The sequence below is a fragment of the Pseudophryne corroboree genome, chromosome 3 (assembly GCF_028390025.1).
Source record: "Pseudophryne corroboree isolate aPseCor3 chromosome 3, aPseCor3.hap2, whole genome shotgun sequence".
Classification (NCBI taxonomy): domain Eukaryota; kingdom Metazoa; phylum Chordata; class Amphibia; order Anura; family Myobatrachidae; genus Pseudophryne; species Pseudophryne corroboree.
This window is the reverse complement of record NC_086446.1, coordinates 376,672,588-376,698,909: the sequence shown is the minus strand read 5'-3', so window position 1 is coordinate 376,698,909 and position 26,322 is coordinate 376,672,588. Positions and strand designations below refer to the sequence as shown.

The 26,322-nt window shown below is 45.9% G+C and overlaps 1 protein-coding gene across 3 annotated transcripts in view; it reads right to left on the bottom strand.

Moving 5' to 3' along the window:
* GPATCH8 (G-patch domain containing 8) overlaps window positions 1-26,322 on the bottom strand; it is a 145,081-nt gene that overhangs the window by 101,236 nt on the left and 17,523 nt on the right. The window contains exons 2-3 of one of the 3 annotated variants that reach the window (XM_063959957.1): window positions 16,294-16,368; window positions 8,818-8,890 (exon numbers count right to left, since the gene is read on the bottom strand). The gene's annotated coding sequence lies outside the window, so the exon portion shown is untranslated. Of the gene's footprint in view, window positions 1-8,817; window positions 8,891-15,077; window positions 15,087-16,293; window positions 16,369-26,322 lie in introns of those variants that run through there. The other 2 variants (XM_063959959.1, XM_063959954.1) reach the window with 2 other exon arrangements.

Sequence of the window (26,322 nt, the reverse complement as noted above, 5' to 3'; positions counted from 1 at the left end):
GTCAGCACATTCAACTATGTAAAGAACAAAGTATTTAATAAGAATATTTCATTCATTCAGATCTAGGATGTGTTTATTTTAGTGTTCCCTTTATTTTTTTGAGCAGTATATATATATATATATATATATACATATATATATATATATATATATATATATATATATATATATATATATATACACACACACACACACACACACACACACACACACACACACACATATACATATATACGCACATTTTAAAAAAGATGGTTGTACCCACATCAAGTAACTCCATAAAGAATGTCTGTCTGGCAGACTAAAGTACTAATTATATGGCAATGTGTAAATGTCAGATAATATTAAAAAAATTAAACTGTTGCAATTAATTGATACATTTATATGCTGTGCAATAATGAAACTAAGATGTCATATACTAAGAGAAATCTAGCATCCTTAAAGGGAAAAGGGAATTAGTGCACTTAAAATGTAAGAATTGTGAAATACGTGGGGGAGGAGGGGGGCTTGGTGGTGCCGTCAGTGGTAGGGTGGAATTGGTTGTGCTACATGTGAAGGGGGGGGGGGGGGTGTTGGGTGCAGGTGTGCAGCGATGTCCATGCTAGGTGGGGAGGATTGGAGGTACCACCTGTACTGTTAAGAGATGAATTTGCGGGGGTAGCCAGTCCTGATCTGGCAGGGGGCAGAGGTGAGGTGCTGGTTGAGGGGGCCTTTTGCGGGGGAAGCAAGTGACTATCTCGGGCGGGGGATGACCAGCTGCTGCTTGCGGTGGGTATCAATTGTGGGTGCCAGTTGTGGGAGGAGGGGGTGCTGGTCGCGGGATTGCCTTTTGCTGGAGAAGCAGGTGCCAGGTCGCATGGGTTTCCTGCCGGCTCCTGTTCCACCTGACAGGTCCGGCAACTTGGTTTACTGGTGTTCCTGCAGAGCCGGCACGGATGATAGAGTTTCCTCTGGGCCTGGAGCTCTTGTTGATCCGACGTTGATGACTGGATGCCCGCGGATCCAGGCAACAACAAGACGACACCCAGGGGCATCCCGGCAGCAGTGACTGACTGCCGCAGCGGCCCCTGAACCTCATCCCGGCTCCCACTCCTCTGCCGCCGCTGCTGGGGATCCAAAGTCAGCCCAGCCGGCAGTGATGATGACAGAAGTAGGTGGACACTGCTGGCCAATGTCCACCTACTTGTCGTTCGTTTGGGGGTACAATTCCCCCTACACCTGAACGGTTAGTTGGGAAAATCAAACAAGTTTGATTTTCCCAACTAGTTGGACCAACCGTTTCTGGTCCTTTTTCAGCGTGTGTGAGCAATCGGCTGATAATCGTTTGCTCTCACACACTGCCAGATTATCATTCCAACCAGCCAACTAGTTGGCTGCTTGGAACGATATCGCCCGGATGTATAGCTAGCATTAGACCGCTAAATATTCTCTAATAATGAGTTTGTGAGTCAATATTCCCTCTTTCCATTGAGGGGCATATTAAAGATCCTACATCTAAACTTCAAGGATTTTCCGAGCATCACTTACATCTGACATCTCCTATTCATTGGGTCACATACCTGTTTATTATTGCCTGCTAATATGGCTTTCTCTTACGTCCTAGAGGATGCTGGGGACTCCGTAAGGACCATGGGGTATAGACTGGCTCCGCAGGAGATAGGGCACCAAAAAAGAACTTTGACTATGGGTGTGCACTGGCTCCTCCCTCTATGCCCCTCCTCCAGACCTCAGTTAGATCTTGTGCCCAGAGGAGAATGGGTGCACTGCAGAGAGCTCTCCAGAGTTTTCTGTTGAAGAAGAATTTTGTTAGGTTTTTTATTTTCAGGGAGTCCTGTTGGCAACAGGCTCCCTGCATCGTGGGACAGAGGAGAGAAAAGCAGAGCTGGCTTGTCAAGTTGGGCACTGCTTCTAAGGCTACTGGACACCATTAGCTCCAGAGGGAGTCGGAACACAGGTCTCACCTGGGGTTCGTGCCGCGCCGCCGTCCTCCTCACAGATGCCGAAGACAGAAGCCGGATGAGAAGGCAGAAGACATCAGATCTTCATGAGGTTGCGCGCCATTGCTCCCAGTCACACACACACACAGAGCAGCACTGAAGGGTGCAGGGCGCAGGGGGGGGGGGGGGGGCGCCTTGGGCAGCAATAAACCTCACATTTGGGCAAATGCAGATTGATTAGGCTGCGGAGGCAGTAAATATATGATCCCCCGCCATTTTTATTGAAAAATCACTGGGACCGAAGCCCGCCGTCGGGTGGCCGGGGCTTGATCCTCAGCACTAACCAGCGCCATTTTCTCCACAGAAGCTGCATGAGGAAAACGCTGGCTCCCTGGTCTCTCCCCTGCTGAACTTCACAGGCTGGAAAAAAGAGGAGGGGGGCACATTAGCGACGCAGTAAGTGGGAATTGGCATATTATATATAGAAAAGCGCTATCTGGTCATATTTTTTCCAGTGTTTTTAAGCGCTGGTGTGTGCTGGCATACTCTCTCTCTGTCTCTCCTTAAAGCCTAGTTGGGGTTTTGTCCCCTTATAGGTTAATCCCTGTGTGTGTGGGGTGTCGTTACGTGTGTGGCGACATGTCTGAGGCGGAAGGCTTCTCCAAGGAGGAGGTGGAGCAAATGAGTGGTGTGTCCCCGTCGGTTGTGCCGACTCCGGATTGGATGGACATGTGGCATATGTTGAATGCAAGTGTGGCATCTTTACATAAAAGGCTTGATTAGGCTGAATAAGGGGGGACATCAGGGGGTCAATCCTCGGATTGGACCGACTCACAGGGCCCGTCGGGGTCTCAAAAGCGTCCCTTACCACAAGACACTACTACCGACACGGATTCTGATTCCAGTGTCGACTACGACGAAGTAAAATTGCACCCTAGGGTGACTAAAACCCTTCAGTGTATGATTGTGGCAATAAGGGATGTGTTGCATATTGAGGATGAACCCTCGGTACCCGACACAAGGGTACACATGTTTAAGGAAAAGAAACAGATTATTAACTTTCCCACATCTCATGAATTGAATGATTTCTTTGGAAAAGCTTGGGTGACTCCGGATAAGAGACCGCAGATCCCCAAAAGAATTTATATGGCATACCCCTTCCCTAAGCAGGACAGGGAGATTTGGGAATCACCCCCCACTGTGGACAAGGCCCTGACGCGCTTGTCCAAGAAAGTGGCGCTACCGTCTCCTGACACAGCGGCCCTAAAGGACCCTGCAGATCGCAGGCAAGAAACTACCTTAAAGTGTATTTATTCTCATACGGGTGCTGTGCTAAGGCCGACAATTGCGTCGGCATGGGTGTGTAGCGCAATTGCAGCTTGGACAGATGAGCTGACAGATCAATTTGATAATATGGATAAGGATACTATATTCTTAACTCTAGCCCATCTAAAAGACGCAGTCTTATTTATGAGGGATGCTCAAAGGGACATTGGATTGCTAGCTTCTAGGGCCAATGCCATGTCTATCTCAGCGAGAAGATCCTTATGGACTCGCCAATGGACGGGTGATGCGGATTCCAAAAAACATATGGAAGTACTACCCTATAAGGGTGATGTATTGTTTGGGGATGGGCTGACGGACCTGGTTTCCACAGCTACAGCAGGTAAATCAAATTTTTTACCATATATTCCCCAACAGCAAAAGAAAGTAACACCCTATCAGATGCAGTCCTTTCGGTCGCACAAGTCCAGAAGAGGTCGGGGATCCTCTTTCCTCGCCAGAGGTAAGGGCAGAGGCAAAAGAGCACCTGCTTCGGCAGGTGCCCAGGAACAAAAGTCCTCCCCGGCTGCTCCAAAACCCACAGCATGACGGTGGGGCTCCCCTGAGGGAGTCCGCACCGGTGAGGGCACGTCTTCGACTTTTCAGTCAAGGCCTGGGTCAGTTCAGACCTGAATCCCTGGGTGTTGGAAATAGTTTCCCAGGGTTACAAATTGGAATTCGAGGAGGTGCCCCCCCGCCGATTTTTCAAATCGGCCCTACCAGCTTCCACATCGGAAAGGGATGTAGTGTTAGCTGCAATTCAAACGCTGTGTATACAGCAAGTGATAATCAAGGTTCCCCTGCACCAGCAGGGAAGAGGTTACTACTCAACCCTATTTGTGGTCCCAAAACCGGACGGTTCGGTCAGACCTATTTTGAATCTGAAATCCCTCAACCTGTACATAAAAAGATTCAAATTCAAAATGGAATCACTCAGAGCGATAATAGCCAACATGGAGGAGGGGGAGTTTATGGTGTCTCTGGACATAAAGGATGCGTACCTTCATGTCCCCATATATGCCCCCCATCAGGAATACCGGAGATTCGCTGTACAGGATTGTCATTACCAATTTCAGGCGTTGCCATTTGGACTTTCCACGGCCCCGAGGATTTTCACCAAGATAATGGCGGAAATGATGGTGGTCCTGCGCAAGCATGGAGTCACAATTATCCCATACTTGGACGATCTCCTGATAAAAGCGAGATCAAGGGAGAAATTGCTGAGCAGTGTGGCGCTCTCTCTGAGGTGCTCCAGCAACACGGTTGGATTCTAAATCTACCGAAGTCACAGTTGATTCCGACAACTCGACTACCGTTCCTAGGTACGATACTGGATACGGAACATATGAAGGTCTTCCTCCCAATAGAGAAAGCCCAGGACATCCAGAATATGGTCAGAGACCTGCTAAAACCGAAAAGGGTGTCAGTTCACCAATGCACTCGAGTTCTGGGGAAAATGGTGGCGGCCTACGAGGCCATTCCCTTCGGAAGGTTCCATGCAAGGACTTTTCAATGGGACCTTCTGGACAAGTGGTCCGGGTCTCATCTGCACTTACATCGGAAAATAACTCTGTCCCCAGGGGCCAGAGTGTCTCTCCTGTGGTGGTTGCAAAGTGCTCACCTGCTGGAGGGTCGCAGGTTCGGAATTCAGGATTGGATCCTGGTTACCACGGACGCGAGCCTCCGAGGATGGGGAGCGGTCACACAAGGAAAAAAATTTCAGGGTCTTCGGTCAGACCAGGAGTCCTGTCTACACATCAAAGTGTTGGAACTCAGGGCCATTTACAACGGCCTTCGACAAGCGGAGAGTCTTCTTCGAAACCTACCGGTTCTGATTCAGACAGACAATGTCACAGCAGTGGCTCATGTGAACCGCCAAGGCGGGACAAGAAGCAGAGTCGCGATGGCGGAGGCCACAAGGATTCTTTGCTGGGCGGAAAATCATGTAAGCGCTCTGTCGGCTGTCTTCATTCCGGGAGTGGACAACTGGGAAGCAGACTTCCTCAGCAGACACGATCTCCATCCAGGAGAGTGGGGTCTTCATCAAGAAGTCTTTGCAGACATAACACGTCTTTGGGGAACTCATCAAATAGACATGATGGCGTCACGCCTCAACAAAAAGCTTCGGAGTTACTGTGCCAGGTCTCGGGACCCTCAGGCAGTGGCAGTAGATGCTCTGATAACACCGTGGCTGTTCAAACCGGTCTACGCGTTTCCTCCTCTTCCTCTCATCACAAAAGTGTTGAGGATCATAAGGCAAAGAAACGTAGAGACAATACTCGTTGTCCCAGACTGGCCTCGAAGGGCCTGGTACTCAGACCTACAAGAGATGCTCACAGGAGATCCCTGGCCTCTTCCTCTGAGGGAAGGCCTGTTGCAACAGGGGCCCTGTGTATTTCAAGACTTACCACGGTTACGTTTGACGGCATGGCGGTTGAACGCCGAATCCTAGCGAAAAAGGGGATTCCGGAAGAGGTCATCCCTACTTTAATAAAGGCTAGGAAGGAGGTGACGGTTAAGCATTATCACCGTATCTGGCGAAAGTATGTGTCTTGGTGTGAGACCAAGAATGCACCTACGGAAGATTTTCATCTGGGTCGTTTTCTCCACTTCCTACAGACAGGAGTGGATATGGGCCTGAAATTAGGCTCTGTTAGGTGCAGATTTCGTCCCTCTCGATTTTCTTTCAGAAGGAATTGGCTTCTCTTCCAGAAGTCCAGACGTTTGTAAAGGGAGTGCTGCATATCCAGCCCCCTTTTGTGCCTCCAGTGGCACCATGGGACCTGAACGTGGTGTTGCAGTTCCTAAAATCACACTGGTTTGAACCGCTTAACAAGGTTGAGTTTAAATTTCTTACCTGGAAGGTGGTCATGCTGTTGGCCTTGGCATCAGCAAGGCGAGTGTCTGAATTGGCGGCTTTGTCACACAAGAGCCCCTACTTGATTTTTTATGTGGATCGAGCTGAATTGAGGACACGTCCGCAATTTTTGCCTAAAGTGGTTTCTTCGTTCCATATGAATCAACCTATTGTGGTGCCTGTGGCTACAAGTGACCTGGAGGATTCCAGATCCCTGGATGTAGTCAGGGCCTTAAAGATTTATGTAGCCAGAACGGCTAAAATTAGGAAAACAGAGGCTCTGTTTGTCCTGTATGCTGCTAATAAGATTGGCGCACCTGCTTCGAAGCAGACTATTGCTCGCTGGATCTGTAATACGATTCAGCAGGCTCATTCTACGGCTGGATTGCCGGTACCAAATTCGGTTAAAGCCCATTCCACTAGGAAGGTGGGCTCCTCTTGGGCGGCTGCCCGAGGCGTCTCGGCATTACAGCTTTGCCGAGCGGCGACTTGGTCGGGATCAAACACTTTTGCTAAATTCTACAAGTTTGATACCCTGGCTGATGAGGACCTAGCGTTTGCTCAGTCGGTGCTGCAGAGTCATACGCACTCTCCCGCCCGATTGGATGCTTTGGTATAAACCCCATGGTCCTTACGGAGTCCCCAGCATCCTCTAGGACGTAAGAGAAAATAAGATTTTAAACCTACCGGTAAATCTATTTCTCCTAGTCCGTAGAGGATGCTGAGCGCCCGTCCCAGTGCGGAAACTCTGCAAGACTTGTATATAGTTGTTGCTTACATAAGGGTTATGTTACAGTTGGAATAGGTCTTGGACCGTTACTGTCGTTTGTTCATACTGTTAACTGGTTATGTATGTTCCAGGTTACATGGTATGATTGGTGTGGGCTGGTATGAATCTTGCCCTTGGATTGCTAAATCCTGCCTTGTATTGTCCATCTCCTCTGGGCACAGTTCTCTAACTGAGGTCTGGAGGAGGGGCAGAGGGAGGAGCCAGTGCACACCCATAGTCAAAGTTCTATTTAGGTGCCCTATCTCCTGCGGAGCCCGTCTATACCCCATGGTCCTTACGGAGTCCCAAGCATCCTCTACGGACTAGGAGAAATAGATTTACCGGTAGGTTTAAAATCTTATTTTTTCATGATTAAAGGCCAATTCCAAACAAAACTAAAAATTCAGTTTTAGGTGCAATGCCCTAAATAAAACCCAATTTAAGAAAACTACCTGGGGTACAAAAGAAAAACCAGGTCCTCTGACACTTGGCGAAAGTCCAGTGCTTGCCATGGTAAACACACTGTATGAAGACAAGTATCTGGTCATCAGGGTACCTAATATAGTATATCCTCCCCTGTATTTATTCTTATAAATAACATAAAATGAGCGTGTAACCGAAAGTAATGTACACATCTCAAACAATGGGCTTGATTCAATTCTGAGCGGACTGAATTGTGCTGTGAATTAGCTCCCGGTGCTATTCAATTCAGTGCGCTGTGAAACCAGACAAGAGGATTTCTTTTCGCACCCCCGGAGTGGTACAAGCAGAAATCTGACAAAAGTGCTGGGCACTTTAGTTGGGAAAACAACCTGTTTAGTCCATGAGAATCGTGCCTTCCCCAACATGATAGCGAGCTGAATTGAAAAGCAACGGAAGCTAATTCCCGACGCTATTCAATCCGTGTAGAATTCCAGTATGCTGATGCTGTCACTTTCACTTCAATACTTATGGGACCCATACTTCAGCAAATAACTGGCACAAAATCCAACATATTGGAAAGCCTTGATTCGCTGATTCTGGCCCAAAAATGAACGCAATCATCAAATCTGGGCTTTTTAGCATGTAGGATTTTGCCGATCATCAGAGTCCGCAGCTCAGAGATCGGGGAATAGCCAGTTCGTATCATGACAATGAACATCCAAAATAGATAGCTAAACCATACCAGATTGCTAACATGTTTTATTCTGCTAGCACAAATGAGCTTAAAGATGAAAACTAGCCATAGCCAAAATGTCTCAACACACTAAGTATTTGAAGACTAGGAAATCAATAAAATCCCTCATTAGGGAGGAATTCTATCATTTTTATCAGGGTTATAATTAATAAGTGCCCGAAGGAGCTATTTAATCGTTGCTCAAACTGGGCGCCCACATTTCTGCTTGCAGCCCCGTTAGGTGGTGAGCAGAAATTTGTGAAATATCCAGCTTTTGGGGACCCAAACGGCACTTTTCACATTGTGTCAATTGGTTTAGATGTGTTTAGCTGCTTTGTGCAGCTAAACCTGGAACTTTTGGGAGCGACAAAAGTGATAATTAATGTGTGCCCAAAGTAACTGAATTGCTCCAACAGGCACCATTATCCATACCCAAAATACCATTGAATCGCCCCAAAGAGTCTTACTGAAGATAATACTATCATTCAACTGAAACTTCCAGCACAGAAGCATAGCCATAATGGCCTATCAAAATTCCCTTTACCAAAAATAAAACATACTGTATAACAAAATAAAAACAGAACATACACACACATACACACATCTTTCCAAAAGTCACTTCTCTTACAAATGGGTCCTCTAGCAGTTGCAGAACAGAAAGAGGAAGGAAAAGTGCAAAAAGGTGAGAAGAGAAGAGGAGAGATAAGGAAGCACATGAAGACTTAATATTAAACATATCAAAAGACAAAGAAAACAGGATTAGCAAATCACTTACCCTGAAGAGTTTTCCCCAGGCCCTGGCCAAGTTTCCACCCATGCTTCTGCAGCAAACGATGTCCGATGTTATCCTGATGGATAGGGGAGAGAAGGATTGGGGAGAAAAAAAAAAACACGAAAATATTCCAGTAATAAAATCTGCCCCCCCTCCGTCCTTTCATTTATTGTTCACCAGTGACTGAATTTCGTGAGAACAGAGTCATGCGTAAGAGTGTATATGTAGGAGTATATATATTAGATTATATATAAATATATAATCTATAATATATATATAGTTGCTGAACAACAAAAAAAAATTTAAATCTAGTGTATGGTGACAAAACGCTGTGCTTCCTAAACTAAGGACTGATCACATAATGTGGTACTCCTCCTGGCCCTGCAGTTACTTCAGACAGAGTGCAAGTATTTTGCAGAACAAGTAATAAAATGCTGTGGTGTGACATTCTGTAGGTGGATATGAGTTCAATATGAAACACAGAGCATAAGACAAACACCTGTCCATCACCTGGACCACAAGGAAGGTGCTGTCCCACAGAGTCAAAGAGAACTGCTGATATTTGACAAATATATATACATATCTATTATAAACTACATTAGTGGTGGATTGTATAACTACATACAAACATCAGAGGTAGCAAACTATGACCTCTCCATCTGTGAAAGTACAAGTGTCAGTATGTACCACCAGCCCATCTGCCTACCTCAGCACTAGATTAAGCCCAAGGTAGCAGATTAATTTTAGTAAACAGCATAATAAATACCCTAGACATTAGCTTAGCCACTCATTAAGCACCCAATATATTAACTATAAGGCTAACCATTGTTTTAGTGGCTTATTTTCTTCCTTTAAGTTTAACTCTCTTTAACTCTGGATAGGACAGCACACTTCATTTCCTGGAGGAAATTTGAAAAAAAAAATACAGATCGTGGGGGAAACCAAAAGCCAACACTATAGCAAGACCGAGATAGTTACCAATTGGCTTTAGAATAACTTGCTCAATTACATTTCTGTTCAACTCAGACGTAACTAGAAGCATGCAGCAAAATGTTATATTTCGGAAGAATCCATTGGTGTTAGTGTTATCCAGACAGAGTAATCATGGGGGAGAAGTAAACAAAAGAGGAACACCTGCAAGTCTGGCTTTATGAAACTGGGATCATGAATGATTGCATAGCATCTAATGCATCGAGTGAGACAGGGGCTAGAACAGAGTTAACAGCCAAGGATGTTTAAGTGCAAATGATAAAGCAAAACAAAGGCAAGAGGATAGGGGTCCCAGCAGAGTGTCTCATCTCCCCTTTATGCATTTACGTTTCATTTCTACACCTCAAAATTAAAAGATGAGTGACCTTGAACTGACGTTAAGGGCGTAAAGGCACAAGGAACAGTGTTTGAGCAGAGAGGGCTTCCTAAATTTGGCATGTGTTATATTTAATAGCCGCAAAATATAGTTCTAGTGCAAAGTGTAGGTACTAGTGAGAAAGGAGAGGGGATAAATTACATACCCATTTCCTCTTAATGTATTTCAGCAATTTGCTTCCCACATAACTGCTTAAAGGCTGTATTCAGAAACTGCAGTTTACAATTTATAAAATATTTCCGAGCAGTGACAAGGCTGCTCTACAAGGCACCAAGAAGGGAGGGGGGAACAATAGAGAAAGGACGAGTTAGGGGAGGGGGAGGTGGGTGACTCATACTGCAGGGTGGAACATAGCAGGACATAGAAGGGAGTCTTGTTCTGCATTCCTATGCACAAAGACGCATTGCAGACTAGCAGGGTAGGGAGGTGCCGATAAGTGCCAAGTAATGACAGCCATGGGATAAGAGTGCAACTGGGGTCTTAAACCATCTAAAGTCTTAGTAAAATGTATTGTAATATGTATTGAATTTAAAAATGGTTATGCAAAGTGAGAGATCTTTTGAGTAAGGTTCCACATAAGACAGTAAGGGTGCATACACACGGTGAGATTCGGACTTATCCGATTCTCACCGTGCGACAGGGGGCCGGGTCGGCACTTAGCCAGTATCGCAAGCACATAATGAGTGTGCTTGCGATGCTGGCTATGTGCGATGTCAATCCTGACTATCTCTTCTATAGAGATAGCCAGGATTGACTTGCCTGCACAGCCTATTTTTTCTGCCGATGCCGACCGCGCGGGGCCGCGCATCGGCATCGGATCGGGATCGCAAGGTGACTGTCACCTTGCGATCTGCACTATCTTTTCTTCCGATTCTGACTATATAGTCAGAATCGGAAGAAAATATCTTACCGTGTGTACACACCTTAAGAAGCAATCCACAGCTGCAGACATGGAAACCATTACAGACTGCCAGAAATGATTCTCAAAAACACTACGTCTGCCAACAGACAGAACAAAAACATAATTTAAACAGCATTTAACATTATCAGAAAACGACTGAACTAGGGAATCCAAAATAACAGTAACGATGAAGAAATATTTGGAGTTCCCCATTGCCTTTATAGGCAAATTTGTAACATTGGTTTATTAAAATCAGACCTGTCAATTATGAACTTTGGTTTTAAGCAAACTAGTCTAGGTACAATTCCTTGGAATATCTAGGTTAACCTCCTTATTATATAAAAAGGCACACATGTAACAAATTCAATTTGTATTTTACTGTGTAACTAAGCAGCTAATGTTGAGAAAATGTACATTTTAGAAACTGTTGACATTGTAGCACAAAAGTAGTTACCATGACGAGTTTAAATAAATAAGCTGCAGATTGGACTGCCATGGCAAACCCACTCCTGGCACCTGATACATATATTGAGCAGATAGGCTTTGGAATGTCCCTCTACACTAGGTTTTACCTTCTGCCTCATCTGCACTTACATAACATGCTGAGAGTCTGAAAGACGGTGTCTAATTAGTAGAACGAGTCTCAGCCATACTTGTTTTGACTGCAGTGAGATTTTGAAAAGGACAATGATTTGTAGGAGAATATCTAAGAAAATGGCTATAACAAAAAATATTGTTTATACATCACTTATGTGGGATTGCTAATTGTAGTGTGGTCTAGCACAAATATGTATTTCGGGCACAAGAGGAATAGGGATAGACAGACTGCTCGGAGGAGGGGAGGCACTCTGCTTAGGAAAAGAGGGAAAGGTCACTAGGAATTTTCTACAAGAAAGGTTATTAAAAAATAAAAAAAATAAAAAGACAGACAAAATGGGGGAAGCATTGCTAGTTTCCAAAAGATAATACAAGTGGAGTGGAAATACGAACCTGGCTTTAAAAACAGGGCTGTCAAAGGAACAATTAAATGTAACACAGTAAGAAACACAGTTTTTTTATTTATATTTTTATGTATTTGTTGCATTGTCACCAAGCCACTGCTTGCAAGTTAAGGCTTAATATAGATAGGTGAAAGCAGGAATGTGAAATGAAAAGGCATAGACAAATTTTTTTTTTCCTTAAAAAAAATTGTAAATAGGAGGGATGAGTTGAGTGCTGAGGGTTTTGAAGAGGAGAACAGAGGGCAAGGTCTGAGTTTAAAGAAACAGGAAGAAATGGAGTTAAAATAAAAGGTTGTAAGATGGCACAGAGGGGTGACTGATGCATTGGGCAGACATTTGCATCACTTACAGAGCCAGTCAAGAGCAATGCCTGCTGGGCAAAGTCATCCAGCCTTTAACATTTCTTCCCACTCCTCATTAAGTAATGTTGTAAGCAACACAGCCGGAGAGCATGAATTTGTTCATCCGCATGGCTATTGTTAAGTCTGTAATAGTAAACTAAATGTGAAGAGGGCAGAATAGGGGTGCAGTCCCTGAAATTCGGCTATCAGACAGGTTGTTTTATAGGTTCCTGCAGGAATGGCAGAGAATACTTCATTGTAGGATGGAAATGCATGTCGTGTTAAGTAGTGTGATACATGGAAGCGTTATAACAAGATAAAACAAGGTGTATTGAGAAATGCAAATACAAAAATGAGTGTTTTGACGTTTTCCTTAATGAAGCAGACAGTACAGGAGTATAAAGATTGTTAATGTATGAAGACGGAAAGTAGCAAGTAGGGTATAATGAGAGAGATTGTTCTGCAGACACAGATTCAACAGAAGAAAGGCAGTGAAGGACAGGGATCCAATGACAGCTGTGTGGACGTGTCAGATTGCCGGTGAACAGATGTCATTTTATGCCACCTCTATTTTGCACTCCTCACTCCATCCCTCCAGCTCTTGAGTGGTTGATAAGTTCAGCTTAGTGTGCTCTGTAGTAAGAGTTGAATGCTCACTGTGGTAATCTCATGCATATTGCAGGGCAGAGAAACCCTGACCAGCCCCTCAAAACCAATCCCTGCAGCTCACTACAAGTTGACACCACCAAGGCCGGACAGAGGGGAAGCAGTTGAGTTAGGCTATGCCAAATAGCACTTAACTTGGTGCCAGTAACCCTTCACACTGCTGCTGGCCCCCCTATAACAAACACTGGCAAGAACCTCTGGCAGTCGAAGGGTTAATTCTGGCCAAGTTGAGTCCAGGCGGTCACAGAGTCCACAGATCTTGGCAGCTGCACTCCATTTATTTCCTTCAGCTGAGCATACTATTCCCTCTGGGATGCTATACAAAATCAGTGGCTTAATGCATTTTCAGGCAGCCCAGTGCAATCTATATCAGAAGCTCTCTGCACAAATCAAGTACAGACTTCTTTATGATTTTTTTGATGAGCTTGAATAATCAGAATTGTAAAATACATTGAAAGTTTATCAGAGACTCCTCCTCTTACCGCCTGTAAGAAACACAATATTGCACTAAACCTCTTCTACACGTTTGTGAACAAAAGACAAAGATCTGTAGACTCCTGGAGCAAGAACAGCCATAGCCCAACGCCTACTCTTCCCCACAGGTATTGCTGCAGAAGCTGGTTTACACCCCCCTGAAACCCTGTCTCAGTGCCCCCGAGCTTCCTCAGCTGCTTAAAACCCTGCAACTGCAGCCTCAGATATACTCCTGGGATAAACAATCTATATGCCTCTTCATTTACTGCCGCACAGGACCACAACTTACAGCTCCACCACAAAACAATACATGTAAAGTTTACTTTCAGGCTGAAATATACACATATATATAATATACTGTAGTCTTGTGGTGGTATTCAATTGTTTTTGGCACCCATAGCTCCTGTCTAAAGTGACCAGCAGTTATTCAATTGTTTTAGGTGCCCAGCTCCTAGGCCGCACTTACTGCAAATTTTTGCTTGCATCCTGAGGTACGTGCAGAAATCCACCTAAAGTAGGGCTTTGGGGCTAGGCACGTCTTAACTGCAGTGCACATGGCACTTATCAAGGGAGAAACCGCTTTACGCAGCTATTCCCATGCATTTTGGGCGCAAGAATACAGCCGTTGCAATCAGTGCAGGGCTGGCCGTGCAAACCACTGAATAGTTCCCATCACTTCTGGCAGGAGCTGCGGGAACCACAAAACAATTGAATTGCCCCCAATGAGAGCATAAGGTCTTGAAAATATTTCAATTAGTATGTCCATTGAGAATAAGACCTTGCAAGCACAAGACATACCGAATATTAAACTCTCAGGCGGTATGCAAATATAGCTAGCAGGTAGGTGGGAATATTTGTAAGTATCCCCAATATACCCTTTTGCATATTTATCCTACTCATTCTGTTTACCTGACTGAACACACAAGGCTTTAGGTCTGATATATACAAATCCACTTCCATATGGAACGCTATTTGCATATTAAAACCATTTCAAAAACATATAAGGCTGCATAGGGGCCATAGAGGGTAAAGATATGAGAGATGGTCTATCCAAAATCCTTTGCCTATCTGGTCTCTACTAAAATAACGGCTATCAAATACACACCAGGGACAGGACAAATCCAGCACTTAGGAGTAATAATCCGACAATGTTGCCTATCCCTGCCCTAGACCTCTGTGTGAAGAGTGGTGTCCTCCTCTGCAGCATTACCTCGTGCGCACTTTAGCTAGCTACATGCCAGCACATAGCAGAAAAAGGGAATATACACACACAAATATATATATACATGGTGTTCACTGGACCAGAACAGAAAGGAGAAGGGCAGGGGAGAGAAGAGGAAAGTCTTCCTAGAGTATTAACCCTTTCACTACTGGTAAGACAAGCAGCAATACCAGTCGCTGCCGGACTCTCCAGCAGTGAACGGTGTAAAGGAAAAATGAGAGGAAAAATGTATAAGTAAAAATAGTAAAAAAAAAATAAAAAAAAAAAAAAAGGCAGAGCGTGCAATACAAACCAGGTCATGAGCAGCTTAGCTAATATTGGGATCAACTGCTGTGGAAGAGAAAGGCCAGATAGGGCCAAAGTTGTGTAAAGTTCTGTATACCGTCTATAAACAGACACACACACACAAACACAACACAGACCTACACTTCAGCAGAGAGATGCGCATTGCTCCTTAGTCGGCTTTACACAGTACAGGGAACCTCCTTAATTATCATGGTATGTGATGCCCCCCATGCTTACCCGTTCTTGAACGTGCATTTTTGATACAAACAGGTTATATGTGAAAACCTGTCCACATGAAAAACACATACGTGGAAAAAATCCCTTGTACAATGCTAAGGGAAAGAACTATAAATTCAAAAACTCCTCTTAAAATCATAATGTATGTAATAAGAGGCACTGCATACCAATATGCTTGTAAAGAAGCTGGAATGTAAAAGACTTTGTTCAAGGGCTAAATGATAAGTCACAGTCCCCCATATTATAAATTAGGCTGTATGTTCCAGCTGAGACTCAATGCGCATTCCACTTAAAACGGACTTGTCAGCTACACCAAGTGAAAGCAGCCATTTTGTGGGCTGAGGTAACAATCAGTCTTACAATTCACTAGCAACTAGTAACATGCAGAGGCCAAACTACAAGGCATGTGACTGTTATGGTGCCCAGCAATGCTTGCACATCTGCTATACCACTCTGCTCCTTTGGTCATGACAAGGGAGCAGATAAAGTATTATTGCACTTCCACTCCCCAAAAAATACTTGGGACGGTGACAGCAATTGCAGGTTACGTTACTAGTTTCTAGTGAACTGATGTGCTGAACATTGGTGAAGACAGTAAGCCGATATGAAAAATATATGTTAAGCACAAAATGACTACCATCACTGCGTGGAGGCGATAGGTCCATATTAAATAAAAAGGTGAATTTTGCCACACTTGGATAAGCATAACCACCTATTACTATACTATCTTTAATAACATGAAGCCAATTCTAACCTTTCCTTTGATTGTTCCACGACTTCCATAAGCATGCATTTTAACGCAGTGCTCTTTGGATATATAATGGGCTCAATCATTTTGTAAGGCAAAAAAACAAAACAAAAAAAAACACCAGTGATAGGTTTAAGTTGAATTCCTAACCCTGTTCCTTCTACACCTGTCTTACTGGGCAAAGAACAAAAGGGGAAGTACAGGAATACTAGGGCCTAACCAAAATGCATCCTCTTACCGATTCAATGGGCTTGTCCAGAGATGCCTGTTCAATCTCCAGATGTCCATCCTCATACTGGTCAAAATGGTTACCCTAAAAACAAAAGTAAATTTAGAAATATAAAAGAAAATACATTTGTTACTGAAATATCCCAAAATCTATTAAAAGTTGACATTAACTTTGCATAATGGTGCTGAGCATAGAGGAATATATGTGCCAGATTGTATTATGCTATTCCTCTGTTTAGACGGTGAAAAAACTAAGGTTGTTGTTTCCTATTCTGCCCTTTATTCATTCTAATTCAGTCCTGATGATGCCCTCGATTCTCTCAGATAGAACCATATCAATGGACCACATGACAACCACACATTTATATTAAGACAGGGCAGTCACACACAAATAAAACTGCTTTTTAGAGGAGATGAGGCATTACGGCAGAGGTTCCCAAACACGGTCCTCAAGGCACCCCAACAGTCCTGGTTTTAAATGTATCCATGCTTGGCCACAGGTGACTTAATTAGCACATTAGTCAATTTGATTTAGCCATCTGTGCTGAGCCATGGATATACCTAAATCCTGGACTGTTGGTGTACCTTGAGGACCGCGTTTGGGAATCTCTGCATTAAGCTATTGTGTCAATCCCAACTCCGATATACTTGCTCCTCTTTACTCAGTTAAGTCCTTTTTCTATAAAACCGTAAATCTCTCTCTCACCTCCCTAATTAACTTTTTTCATTTGCTTACAATGCATATCACCGTTTTAGGTATGCTCTGTTTCCTTACTTTCTGATGTGTAGTCGTACACACTAATGACAGTAACACCACAAATGCCTACAACAGAGGTAGGTACTTTGTAGCTCACTATACACTAAAGATTTTGCAGCTCTCTAACACTTGGAAAATCACAGGTTGGCAAAGCATACAGGAGATAAAATCTTTTAATACAAGAAAAAATGTAATATAACTGTATATGTTGCCTGTGTACATTTAAGGCAGCCATTTTGTAGCCAGAACCAATACTGACTGAGAATGCAACCTAACAATTCATTAACTTGAATGTGGCAGGAAGCTGCTCTCTGTGGGTAACACGGTTTACTTTAAAGTGAGATGGCAATGACAAGGCATCAGAGATGATTTCTTGCATTAAAACTTTATGCACAGCACATAATCGCCGTCTCCCACAAAAGGCATTTTCTTTCCCAAAAGGCTATCTGGAACAGTTTCTGCAAATTGCTTCAACATGTTTGCAATCTGGATTTTGTTCAGGGACCCCAAAAAAGGAACCATAATTAATATCGATAAATACTTCTATAGCAAAAAAGAACAAGCTAAATTATTTAATATAGGTGCCAACTCTCACGGTCCTCTTCCCAAGTCTCAGTGAGATCTGGCAGAAATTCACTATGCATAATAGGCCCTACACATTTACCGATACTATTGAAAGATACAGTCAGGTCCATAAATATTGGGACATAGACACAATTCTCATATTTTGGCCCCTATACACCACCACAATGGATTTGAAATTAAACAAACAAGATGTGCTTTAACTGCAGCCTTTCCGCTTTAATTTGAGGGTATTTACATCCAAATCAGGTGAACGGTGTAGGAATTACAACGGTTTCTATATGTGCCTCCCACTTTTTAAGGGACCAAAAGTAATGGAACAATTGACTCAAAAGCTATTTCATGGACAGGAGTGGGCTATTCCCTCGTTATTTCATCATCAGTTAAGCAGGTAAAAGTTCTGGAGTAGATTCCAGGTGTGACATTTGCATTTGGAATCTGTTGCTGTCAACTCTCAATATGAGATCCAAAGAGCTGCCACTATCAGTGAAGCAAGGCATCATTAGGCTGAAAAATCAAAACAAACCCAGAGATAGAAAAACATTAGGTGTGGCCAAATCAACTGTTTGGAACATTCTTAAAAAGAAAGAACGCACCGGAGAGCTTAGCAACACCAAAAGACCCGGAAGACCAAGGAAAACAACTGTGGTGGATGACAGAAGAATTATTTCCCTGGTGAAGTAAAACCCCTTCACAACAGTTGCCCAGATCAAGAACACTCTCCAGGAGGTAGGTGTATATGTGTCAAAGTCAACAATCAAGAGAAGACTTCACAAGAGTGAATATGGAGGGTTCACCACAAGACGTAAACCATTGGTGAGCCACAAACACAGGAAGTCTAGATTAGAGTTTGCCAAACAACATCTAAAAAAGCCTTTACAGTTCTGGAGTAACATCCTATGGACAGATGAGACAAAGATCAACTTGTACCAGAGTGATGGGAAGAGAAGAGTATGGAGAAGGAAAGGAACTGCTCATGATCCAAAACATATCACTTCATCACTGAAGCATGGTGGTGGTAGTGTCATAATGGAACTGGTTCCCTTGTATTTATTGATAATGTGACTGCTGACAAAAGCAGCAGGATGAATTCTGAAGTGTGTCGGACAATATTATCTGCTCATATCCAGTCAAATGCTTCAGAACTCATTGGACGGCGCTTCACAGTGCAGATGGACAATGACCCGAAGCATACTGTGAAAGCAACCAGAGTTTTTGAAGGCAAATAAGTGGAATATTATGCAATGGCCAAGTCAATCACCTGACCTGAATCCGATTGAGCATGCATTTCACTTGATGAAGACAAAACTGAAGGGAAAATGCCCCAAGAACAAGCAGGAACTGAAGACATTTGCAATAGAGGCCTGGCAGAGCATCACCAGGGATGAAACCCAGCGTCTGGTGATGTCTATGCGTTCCAGACTTCAGGCTGTAATTGACTGCAAAGGATTTGCAACAAAGTATTAAAAAGTGAAAGCTTGATTTAGGATTGTTTAGTTTGTCCCATTACTTTTGGTCCCTTAAAAAGTGGGAGGCACATATAGAAACAGTTGTAATTCCTACACCGTTCACCTGATTTGGATGTAAATACCCTCAACTTAAAGCGGAAAGTCTGCAGTTAAAGCACATCTTGTTTGTTTAATTTCAAATCCATTGTGGTGGTGTATAGAGGCCAAAATATGAGAATTGTGTCAATGTCCCAATATTTATGGACCTGACTGTATGAACGATCTCGTTCATTAATGAACGAGAAATCGTTCACATCTTTCCGTGTATAGGCACCAACGATGAATAAAGCGCGGCCCGCGCTCGTTCACCGTTGGTGTCGGCTCATTCATACCTGCAAGCCAACATGGACAATATTGTCCATACTAGCATGCAGGGCTATGAGGCCAGGTGACGGGGGGAGTGAAGAGACTTCACTTACCCAGTCACCCCCTCCCCCCCCCCCCACACACCGCCGTATCGGGTAACATGTAGGGTTCTTAAGATGCACCCTGATTCACTGCACTGCTTAGGCTTGTGAGAGATACAGTAATAAACAGAGCCCATCTGCATTGATATGCACACATCCCAGTGATCGCAAATACTCGCTACAGCGCGTAATTTACGCGCTATAAGCAGTAAGGGACCCAGTCTTCAAAAATCAGCGGGTCCCACAGGACGCACTGTGATTACCGCTGCACACCGCGACCAGCCAGTGTAATAATCCTCCTGCTGCCTCCCCTTACAATTGGTGCTGCGCTGCCGGGAGCTCCCCCCCCCCCCGGTCACTGATAGACGGAGGGTGGAGCATGGTTGGTGCCGCCTTCCCGTCTCCTTACAATTGCTGCCGTGAGCTCCCCGTCCCCCCGGGTCAGAGGCGGACAGGTCCCAAGGGTCCCGTAAAATCCCTCCGCTGCTTACTCGTAATTGGCTCTCAGCTGCATCTTCCCGCTGATGATATCTCACAGCGGGGGACATGGAGAGAGCGCGCTGACGCCGATTGATAGGGAGGATGCCCCCCCTCGGGCCCGTACACGGGCCACTGACAGGCCAGTTTAAAGCATTATTGCAGGCCCCGGCAGACTGTCGGCGCAGTGAATGTAGTGTGACAGCTGCTGGGTGCCTGCTCCGCCTCCCCAGTCTCCAAATATCACTGCTGTAGTTTCCTGCCTGTAGGCTGCGGGGGAGGGACATGATGCGGGCCGCCGCCCAATCAGCTCGTGATCGGTGCTGAGTGCCTGCATGAGGGGGAGTGGTATGGGTGGTGCGGAAGCTGCAAGGGCAAATGGGGAATGGAGGTGGGCTCCTGAATTGATGGATTGCCCATGCCCTCCCTCCCCTTTTACCTAAAGGCAGCTGTGAAACAACAGAAAAATATGGGGGAAGGGGCAATAGAAGCGACGCCACTATGGTCCTCCTGGTCATTTCCATAGGGAACGCAGCTCCTCCTCTACACATGCTGCGCTCCCTATTATGAGCTCCTTCAGCAGTGAGTTAGAGGCTCTGCAATGCAGCTCTGCCCCAGCTTTATAAATCACTGTACAGATTACTTCCCTAATCCCAGCTAAAGTATGTGTTATCCCCCCTGCCCAAGTGTGTGTGCCACAGGCCCTAGTAACCCAGTATGTGTCCCTCCAAAGTCCCCAGTATGTGTCACCATGTCCTCCCCACCAAGACCCAGTGTGTGTGTCTGTGCGTTTGTCACCCAGGACCCTGTATGTGTGTGTGAACTCCTCCCCCTAATGTGTGTCACCATGTCCCCATCAAGACTCTGTATACGTGTGTGACACCATGTCCCCCCCTCATGCCAGTGTATTTGTGAAATCATGTCATCCCCAGGCCCCAGTGTGTGTGTCACCATGGCCTCCTCCCCTAAGCCCCAGTGTTTCTCTCCCCCCCCCCCCCCCCCCCCATTATTATGCATCTCACCATGCCCATCCAGTCCTCAATATATGTATTCATGTTGCCCCATGTTTGTATCTTATAATAAGAATTTACTCACCGGTAATTCTATTTCTCGTAGTCCGTAGTGGATGCTGGGGACTCCGTAAGGACCATGGGGAATAGCGGTTCCGCAGGAGACTGGGCACAACTAAGAAAAGATTTAGGACTACCTGGTGTGCACTGGCTCCTCCCTCTATGACCCTCCTCCAGACCTCAGTTAGGAAACTGTGCCCGGAAGAGCTGACACAATAAGGAAAGGATTTGGAATCCCGGGTAAGACTCATACCAGCCACACCAATCACACCGTACAACTCGTGATACTATACCCAGTGAACAGTATGAATAACAACTGAGCCTCTCAAACAGATGGCTCCAAACAATAACCCTTTAGTTAGGCAATAACTATATACAAGTATTGCAGACAATCCGCACTTGGGATGGGCGCCCAGCATCCACTACGGACTACGAGAAATAGAATTACCGGTGAGTAAATTCTTATTTTCTCTGACGTCCTAGTGGATGCTGGGGACTCCGTAAGGACCATGGGGATTATACCAAAGCTCCCAAATGGGCGGGAGAGTGCGGATGACTCTGCAGCACCGAATGAGCAAACTCAAGGTCCACCTCAGCCAGGGTATCAAACTTGTAGAATTTAGCAAATGTGTTTGAACCCGACCAAGTAGCAGCTCGGCAAAGTTGTAAAGCCGAGACCCCTCGGGCAGCCGCCCAAGAAGAGCCCACTTTCCTCGTGGAATGGGCTTTTACAGATTTAGGATGCGGCATTCCAGCCGCAGAATGTGCAAGCTGAATCGTACTACAGATCCAGCGAGCAATAGACTGCTTTGAAGCAGGAGCACCCAGCTTGTTGGGCGCATACAGGATAAATAGCGAGTCAGTTTTCCTGACTCCAGCCGTCCTGGAAACATAGATTTTCAGGGCCCTGACTACGTCCAGCAACTTGGAATCCTCCAAGTCCTTAGTAGCCGCAGGCACCACAATAGGTTGGTTCAAATGAAAAGCTGATACCACCTTAGGAAGAAATTGGGGACGAGTTCTCAATTCCGCCCTATCTATACGGAAAATCAGATAAGGGCTTTTACATGACAAAGCCGCCAATTCTGACACGCGCCTGGCCGAAGCCAAGGCCAACAGTATGACCACTTTCCACGTGAGATATTTTAGTTCCACGGTTTTAAGTGGCTCAAACCCATGTGACTTAAGGAAATCCAACACCACGTTGAGATCCCAAGGTGCCACTGGAGGCACAAAAGGGGGCTGAATATGCAGCACTCCTTTAACAAACGTCTGAACTTCAGGCAGTGAAGCCAGTTCTTTTCGGAAGAAAATCGACAGAGCCGAAATCTGGACCTTAATGGAACCTAATTTGAGGCCCATAGTCACCCCTGACTGTAGGAAGTGCAGAAATCGACCCAGCTGAAAATCCTCCGTTGGGGCCCTTCTGGCCTCACACCACGCAACATATTTTCGCCATATGCTGTGATAATGGTTTGCGGTCACCTCCTTCCTAGCTTTAATCAGCGTAGGGATGACTTCCTTCGGAATGCCCTTTTCCTTCAGGATCCGGCGTTCAACCGCCATGCCGTCAAACGCAGTCGCGGTAAGTCTTGGAACAGACAGGGTCCCTGCTGCAGCAGGTCCTGTCTGAGCGGCAGAGGCCATGGTTCCTCTGATATAATTTCTTGAAGTTCTGGGTACCAAGCTCTTCTTGGCCAATCAGGAACAATGATTACAGTTCTTACTCTTCTCCTCCTTATTATCCTCAGTACCTTGGGTATGAGAGGAAGAGGAGGGAACACATAAACCGACTGGTACACCCACGGTGTCACTAAAGCGTCCACAGCTATCGCCTGAGGGTCCCTTGACCTGGCGCAATATCTTTTTAGCTTTTTGTTGAGGCGGGACGCCATCATGTCCACCTGTGGCCTTTCCCACCGGTGTACAACCATTTGGAAGACTTCTGGATGAAGTCCCCACTCTCCCAGGTGGAGGTCGTGCCTGCTGAGAAAGTCTGCTTCCCAGTTGTCCACTCCGGGAATGAACACTGCTGACAGTGCTAACACATGATTTTCCGCCCATCGGAGAATCCTCGTGGCTTCTGCCATCGCCATCCTGCTTCTTGTGCCGCCCTGTCGGTTTACATGGGCGACCGCCGTGATGTTGTCTGACTGGATCAGCACCGGCCGGTGTTGAAGCAGGGGTCTTGCCTGACTTAGGGCATTGTAAATGGCCCTTAGTTCCAGAATATTTATGTGTAGGGAAGTCTCCTGACTCGACCATTGTCCCTGGAAGTTTATTCCCTGTGTGACTGCCCCCCAACCTCGAAGGCTGGCATCCGTGGTTACCAGGATCCAGTCCTGTATGCCGAATCTGCGGCCCTCTAGAAGATGAGCACTCTGCAGCCACCACAGCAGCGACATCCTGGCCCTTGGAGACAGGGTTATCAGCCGATGCATCTGAAGATGCGATCCGGACCACTTGTCCAACAGATCTCACTGAAAGATCCTTGCATGGAACCTTCCGAATGGAATTGCTTCGTAAGAAGCCACCATCTTTCCCAGGACTCGCGTGCAGTGGTGCACCGACACTTGTTTTGGTTTTAGGAGGTCTCTGACTAGAGATGACAACTCCTTGGCCTTCTCCTCCGGGAGAAACACTTTTTTCTGTTCTGTGTCCAGAACCATCCCCAGGAACAGTAGACGCGTTGTAGGAACCAGCTGCGACTTTGGAATATTCAGGATCCAGCCGTGCTGTTGTAGCACTTCCCGAGCTAGTGCTACTCCGATCAACAACTGTTCCCTGGACCTCGCCTTTATAAGGAGATCGTCCAAGTACGGGACAATTAAAACTCCCTTTTTCCGAAGGAGTATCATCATTTCGGCCATTACCTTGGTAAATACCCTCGGTGCCGTGGACAGACCAAACGGCAACGTCTGGAATTGGTAATGACAGTCCTGTACCACAAATCTGAGGTACTCCTGGTGAGGAGGGTAAATGGGGACATGCAGGTAAGCATCCTTGATGTCCAGTGATACCATGTAATCCCCCTCGTCCAGGCTTGCAATCACCGCCCTGAGCGATTCCATCTTGAACTTGAACCTTCTTATATAAGTGTTCAAGGATTTTAAATTTAAAATGGGTCTCACCGAACCGTCCGGTTTCGGTACCACAAACATTGTGGAATAGTAACCCCGTCCGTGTTGAAGGAGGGGTACCTTGATTATCACCTGCTGAGAATACAGCTTGTGAATCGCCTTCAGCACTGCCTCCCTGTCCGGGGAAGCTGTCGGCAAGGCAGATTTGAGGAAACGGCGAGGGGGAGACGTCTCGAATTCCAGCTTGTACCCCTGAGATACTACTTGTAGAATCCAGGGATCCACCCGTGAGCGAGCCCACTGGTCACTGAAGTTCTTGAGACGGGCCCCCACCGTACCTGGCTCCGCCTGTGGAGCCCCAGCGTCATGCGGTGGACTTAGAGGAAGCGGGGGAGGACTTTTGTTCCTGGGAACTGGCTGTATGTTGCAGCTTTTTCCCTCTACCTCTGCCTCTGGGCAGAAAGGACGCGCCTCTAACCCGCTTGCCTTTCTGGGGCCGAAAGGACTGTACCTAATAAAACGGTGCTTTCTTTGGCTGTGAGGGAACATGGGGTAAAAATGCTGACTTCCCAGCTGTCGCTGTGGAAACGAGGTCCGAGAGACCATCCCCAAACAACTCCTCACCCTTGTAAGGCAAAACTTCCATGTGCCTTTTAGAGTCTGTATCTCCTGTCCACTGCCGAGTCCACAATCCTCTCCTGGCAGAAATGGACATTGTGTTTATTTTAGATGCCAGCCGGCAAATATCCCTCTGTGCATCTCTCATGTATAAGACAGCGTCTTTAATATGCTCTACGGTTAGCAATATAGTGTCCCTGTCTAGGGTATCAATGTTTTCCGACAGGGAATCGGACCACGCAGCTGCAGCACTGCACATCCATGCTGAAGCAATAGCCGGTCTCAGTATAATTCCTGAGTGTGTATATACAGACTTCAGGATAGCCTCCTGCTTTCTATCCGCAGGCTCCTTTAGGGCGGCCGTGTCCGGAGACGGTAGTGCCACCTTTTTTGACAGACGTGTGAGCGCTTTATCCACCCTAGGGGATGTCTCCCAACGTGACCTGTCCTCTGGCGGGAAAGGGTACGCCATTAGAAACTTTTTAGAAATTACCAGTTTCTTATCGGGGGAAGCCCACGCTTCTTCACACACTTCATTTAATTCATCAGATGGGGGAAAAACCACTGGTAGCTTTTTCTCCCCAAACATAATACCCTTTTTTTGTGGTACCTGGGGTAATATCAGAAATGTGCAACACATTTTTCATTGCCGTAATCATATAACGAGTGGCTCTATTGGAATGTACACTAGTCTCATCGTCGTCGACACTGGAGTCAGTATCCGTGTCGACATCTGTGTCTGCCATCTGAGGTAGTGGGCGTTTTAGAGCCCCTGATGGCTTTTGAGACGCCTGGGCAGGCACGGGCTGAGAAGCCGGCTGTCCCACATCTGCTATGTCGTCAAACCTTTTATGTAAGGAGTTGACACTGTCGCGTAATTCCTTCCACATGTCCATCCATTCAGGTGTCGACCCCGCAGGGGGTGACATCACATTTATCAGCACCTGCTCCGCCTCCACATAAGCCTCCTCATCAAACATGTCGACACAGCCGTACCGACACACCGCACACACACACAGGGAATGCTCTGACTGAGGACAGGACCCCACAAAGTCCTTTGGGGAGACAGAGAGAGAGTATGCCAGCACACACCAGAGCGCTATATACTGCAGGGATACACACTACACACAGTGATTTTTCCCCTATAGCTGCTATAATACACAGTTTGCGCCTAAATTTAGTGCCCCCCCTCTCTTTTTTACCCTATTGAGCCTGGAAACTGCAGGGGAGAGCCTTGGGAGCGTCCTTCCAGCGGAGCTGTGAGAGGAAATGGCGCCAGTGTGCTGAGGGAAATAGCCCCGCCCCCTCCCCGGCGGACTTCTCCCGCTTTTTTCAGGATATTTTTGGCAGGGGATTTTACACATATATAGTCTTACTGACTATATTATGTGTTTTTTTGCCAAGCTAAGGTACTCTTATTGCAGCCCAGGGCGCCCCCCCCCAGCGCCCTGCACCCATCAGTGACCGGAGTGTGTGGTGTGCATGGGGAGCAATGGCGCACAGCTGCAGTGCTGTGCGCTACCTTAATGAAGACCGGAGT